Here is a 6,052-nt window from a genome sequence, read left to right as displayed (position 1 = left end):
TTCCTTCCTTCCTTCCTTCTTTCCTTCCTTCCTTCTTTCCTTCCTTCCTTCCTTCCTTCCTTCCTTTTTTCCTTCCTTCCTTCCTTCTTTTCTTTTTCCTTCTGGAACGTTATAAAATATTTCATGTGTTAATGAACTGCCCCATTTAGTGGCAGGAACCAATAGCTCCTTGACTTGTAGACATTTAGTTAACTTAGAAAACACAAACTGGAATTGTGTTAATAAACAAGTCAGGGATATTACTTGTGTTTTAATTTATAGTATCATGAAGCTGGCATTCAAATTTCTTCATAATCTGGATTCACACCACTTGAGCTGGCCTGTTTGGCTTGATGCATTTCAAACCTCAGGGCATTTGACTCTTCTGTTCTTCCTTTCCTTGGAAAGCTTGTTTTCACCTCCTCAGCCTTCTGTGCTCCACTTACCTTTTAAGATGCAACTCAAATGTCCCTCCTTTTAAACACATTTTATGGTGCTTCCAGGCAGAACTGATTATGTTCTCCAGGATTCCCCTAGAGCTTTGTCCATTCTTCTGTTATAACTTTGTTGTGCTTGGTATTTATTTTCATGTATGTTTCTTCCATTGAACTAAGGTAAAAATGGTTTGTCATTGTCACTAAACTTGCAGAGTCCAACAGAGTGGCTGGTACAGAGTGGGCTCTATAAATTCTCATCGAGGAAACTCGTACGTGAAAAGAGAGGGCAATCTTCCCCCAAGGAGTAAAGAGTTTGTCTTCAATAACCCTGTAGCTCTTCCTTAAAATCATTTGCATACTTCCCAATTTGAAGAGCCCTTGAATGGTCAGACACTGGGTACTAGAGGCAGAAAGCCACTGAGAACACTGAGGGTCAGATTGATAGGGGAGGTTGTCCTTTCTTATTATTTACATTCATGTAGCAGAAACTGGGTATCCATTGGATGTCAAATCCAGTGTAGAGGTGTAGAGATTTATCCATGAACATTTCTGCAGTGACACTAGACCAAAGGGTTCACCACTCCTGCCAATTCTAAAAACTGAAATCAGTTACACTATGCTGAGAAGGTTTCTAGGGTTAGAGTGCTGTAAACAAGTCATGAAGCCTGTAAGAAGCATGAGAAGAAAGAGTAGTGGCACACGGGATGTATACTTAGCATGGCTGTACTCCCCTTAAATAGGGTTTACCTCTTTCATCTTAAAACCTTCAGTATTTTACTTGACACATTGTATATGATCCATAAAGGGCTGTTGAATAAATGAATGAGTGAGTGAATGAAGTTTGCCTAAGCTGATAAATAGCAGGTGTGCAAACGTGCCAACTTTGTGAGTACAGCTCTATAATTCCTGACTCTTCCCCATTACTAGTATGCCTTTTCAATGATCTTGTGACATGAGACAACTTAAACATTTTAGTGCATGACCCTTAATTCTAGCAGCTGAAGTCCAGCATCAATGACCTTGACGATGGCCTTTTTTGTCCCCATGCATTGCTCACTGAAATCTGCACTGAGTGGGATTGATGGCCTAGAGACTAAGGATAGGTTCTGACCACATGGTTCACTATGAGTATAATCTCTTCCCCTTCACTACGTTTTAAAGGGGTTTGGAAGTGCAGTGATATAAAGTGATAAGGAGAGAAACAAGGAGAGGGTTAAATAGATGAGGTGGGGGTGTGAGCCAAGGTACGGAGGTAAAACAGAGGGCAGGCGTGCGTGGTAGAGGAACTGGAAGAGGATGAAAAACAGAGCTGGAGCAGTGGACGACAGGGACCCACAGGCACGCGGATCAGCCTTCCTGTGCCACTGCCATGCCACTCACTGAGCTCCTCCCTGCTGTCTCCACCTTCATTTCTGATGGACATATTACACATTTTCCTCTCCTGTAGTAAGAATCCTCTACATCCGAATGCCACTTTCACCATAGGTTCACAGCACTGGGACCCAGGCTAAGGTGTGCTCTGGCCACAGTAAGACTATAGGACTTTGATAGCTGGGAGAAATCCTAACCTTTCCATACTTCTATTTTCCCATCTTTGTTAGAAAGGCAGTATGTGACGGAACTGAACTGAGGTTACAGAGGAGGGAGAGTCTTTACAGAGTGTCCAAAGCTACAGAAACATGTCTGGGTTCTCATCTTTATGTTGTCCTTACGATAGGAGGGTATTTCTCCAATAAGGAAATGCATTCTCAGAGAAGCCAAGGACCAGAGATTATGGAGCAGTTTATGAGTGGCAGAGTTCTAGAGCCCAGCTTTGTGACTTTCACCCTAGTCTGCTTTTATTTTTGCTTCTCCAAGCCTCATCCTTAGAAACCAGGTTGTCTCTGATAGCAACAACAATATGTGAACGTTAGTGGTTTTTTATTATAAAAGGGTAACATTTAACATTTAAGTAGAATGTTTTATTTTAATTTAAACCTAATATTAAACAATCTAAGGAATTTATTTTTATGTTTAGAAGGGACTTTTCTGGTTAAACATCACACAGATCTGGATCCTGAGGCTCTGAGTGTTTGACACATGACTCATTTGGTAATGAAGGAACTGTGGTTGCAAAGTCAGTGCCATAATCCTTTGCCTCTGCACACGTGCAGGCCCCACGCTGCCCTTCTGTGACTGAGGACCAAGTTTACCAGGAGACAATAATCTTTATAAGCAACGTTCAAGATTTTAAGTAGTACATGGCAGGACCCCTAAACCACTGAGGCAGTCAAACCCAGGGTCCTAATAACTTTTCCATACCTCTTTGGAACCTGTAGGCCATTGTACTCAGTTGTCCTGAGTGAAAGAAAACAGTTTTGATGAAGAGGGAAATGGGCCGCCATTCCTGTCACCTGCTCTGCTGGGAGGGCATGGTCCAGTCCTAAGTAGAAAGCAAACATAGAAGGCGGGTGGGCAAAAATCCCAGGCAGGGATTTGTTTTGTTTTGCTGCAGGACTTTTCAGGTCACCAACACCAGCTTCCAGGCTTTCCTCTCCATTGCCCTCCTCTCCCAGGGAGAAAGTCTCCTCTGTTCTCTGGACTATAAGGCAGCCTGAATTTCTCTGGCTCTCTCCTCATTAGCCAAGGAGCACACATTGAAAATCCAAAAAATATATGACTAATTCAACTTTGGATGCACGCTGTCAGTCTAAGGGCAGTTTCTTTAGAAACAGCTAGGGGCTGCGTATTTAATGCTTTGAAGCACATTTTCACACCAGGAGTTAAGCTAAGTTCCATTGAGAATTTTCTTCAGCTCCGTTAATGTTGATACAGAAGCTATTGTAAACCCCAATTTCACGCCATGAAAAGATTCCTCTCTATGCTAAGACTTTAAGAATAGAGATGTTATAGTCTTTTAAATAAAATACCCCAGAACTCCCACAAACCTTCACATTATCATAGTGCTTTCTAATTTACAAAGCACTCTCCACTGGCTGGCCTTGCCTCTTAGACATTAAACCACAGAACAGCCACATCAGTTAGGAAGAGTTTGTCATGGGAATTTTGCCCCCCAACCTGCTCCCAGCTCCATTGACCACTCAGATCTTTAAATAGAACCATGTTTCTTCTGACCCAAGCATCTGCTTCACTATTGTCTTGGTTAGGACTTCCCAGCAGAGTCCTGCCCGCCCTCTCCACCTTTGTCTAGTTAATTTCATCTTCTGTTGTGAAGCACATGGTTTCAGACAAGTCTTCTCTGATCACCTGCTTCCCGCAACATTCCTTATGTACAATCGTAGAATCATATTTCTATTTTCCAGACTACTTGAAATCAGTTTCTAATCAGTCATTTTTTCAGTATGATTACTTTGATATCTGTCACTCTATTGGGTTGAACATTATTTCTGTGTTTAGTTTACTATTGTATCTCTAGTACATGTCTAGCGTATAATGGCTCAATAAATATTTGAATATTAAATGAATGACCGTCACTCACTTCCCTTTTACAGCTGAGAAATTTGAGACTCAGAGCAACATGCCCATTGCTATGGTACTAATAAAAGACTTCTGGGGGTCAGAGAGATTCAAATCCAAAGTTCGGCATTGTCATTTATTCACTTGAGTAATTTTCTTTCCATCTCTGGTTCCCTTTTCCTTTACTTGTTAAATTCAGATAACAGAAACTTAAGAGGATGGTTGTAAGTTCTACAAGAGATAAAAATTATTTATGGTGCTTGTGTACTATTAATAAACCCTTAAATCCATTGCATGTCTTTTAAGTCTATTTGCTGAAATTCTAATTCCCAGTCTATGAAACAATTGATTTCTATATTGCCCCCAAACATCAGTATCTCTTCCTACAAGTGGAAAATCTGAAGCAAAAAGAAAGTCAGTGCTAAAGGCAATTATCTCACCCTTTCTTTTCTCCTTTAGTTCACAATGGAATGACAGAAGAGATTATGAAATGGATTTTTCAAGGCAATAGAAACGGAAACAAAACTAACATTTATTTAGCTAGTTTAGTATCTTTTAAAATGCTTGGCATAATCATGTTGCTTTCTTGCTTGTTCTGATTAGCAACGACTGTCTGAATGACAGGCCCAGGATGGGGATGCAAATATTCTGGAGAAATGAAATCAAAGAATTCTCGTGGTGGAACAACAGAGTGAACTCACAGTGTTTTTACTGGCAGATTTGCTAAGGGGTGGAGCTAAGGAAACAGCCAAGATGGTAGCTAACTATTGTTGTCAGGAGAGAAAGTTGATGCGATTAAAAAAAGAAAAGAAAAGAAAAAGCAACAAAACAGAGGAGAATAAGCATCAGATTTCAAGAGATGTTTGACTCAGGTTTCTTGACACTTAATCTTGTGTTTGATCCACCAGGCCACCTGAGGTGCTCTATAATATTATTATGTCCAATCTATAATTTATATCTTCTATATCATATTCCTAAGCTATTAAAGGCAGAGCACAGACCAAAAATATTTATAGAAATTATGCTACTGTAATAGCCAAGGAATATAAAAATACTATATTTCAAGGATTCTGTTTCAGGCTAAAAATGAAAGAAGGATATTGGAAACCCCACGCATAAGTGATTTAATATACATCATCTAATTCATTTAACTTCAAACTGATTTAGTACAGTTATGTTAGAAGCAGTAGTTACACATATTTAAAGTTTCAGCTGGAGAGAGCTGATCAAGCACCTTGACCTCTGTAGTGAGATGGTTGTATATAAGAACGGGTAAGGGAGTTGGAGTCAAATGGACCTGGGTTCAAATCCTAGCTATGCCACTTATGATGTCTGTGATATTTGGGTTAGGAAATGAAAAGCAAGGATAGTAATGGGTCACAGGGTAGATATGATTTAATAAGCTTGAATATTGTATGAATAATGTCTCTTTACTAATACCTGTAATATAGTCTAAATTTAATAAACACTGGCTCTTTTTCCTGAAAGCATTTGTCTTTGGTTTACTTAATTTTTTTTTAACAGAGAGAACAGATAAAGTATCTTTGAAATACTAAACGGTGGGCAGCTGCCCTGCTGCTGGAAACAAGAAGGGATTGTGCTTTGCTCACTGGTATGGTGCCACTCGTCCTCTCTGCGCTCTGATTCCCTCCTCTTCCTCTACCTGAATCTTGGCTACTTTAAAGGAAAAACAGTGATTAAGGATTATCAAACTCTCCCTTTTTCCAAAGAGGACTGAAGGTCCTACACACACATCCAAGCATGCTGGGGATCTTCACGGAGGAAAAGGACTCAAGCTTTTAATACATATTCTGTATATGCAGACATACTAGTTACTATCTTTTTGTTGACTTAATTACAATGTTGACTGGACATGATAAGACTGAATATCCTTGTTTTGCTTCTGACTTCCAGGGGAAAGCATTTTTTTCCACAATTAAGTGAGATGTTAACTGCATACTTTCTGTAGATACGTTTAGTTAGACTAAGAAATGTCTTCTAGGCTGTGCTCATGCCTGTAATCCCAGCACTTTGGGAGACCGAGGAGGGTGGATCACCCGAGGTCAGGAGTTCGAGACCAGCCTGGTCAACATGGTGAAACCCCATCTCTACTAAAAATACAAAAAAAAAAATTAGCCATGCATAGTGATGCACACCTGTACTCCCAGCTACGTGGGAGG

Source organism: Colobus angolensis, unplaced genomic scaffold (genome assembly GCF_000951035.1).
Source record: "Colobus angolensis palliatus isolate OR3802 unplaced genomic scaffold, Cang.pa_1.0 Scaffold295, whole genome shotgun sequence".
In the NCBI taxonomy this organism is placed as follows: Eukaryota; Metazoa; Chordata; class Mammalia; order Primates; family Cercopithecidae; genus Colobus; species Colobus angolensis.
The sequence above is the reverse complement of the archived record's forward strand: the minus strand, read 5'-3'. Positions refer to the sequence as shown.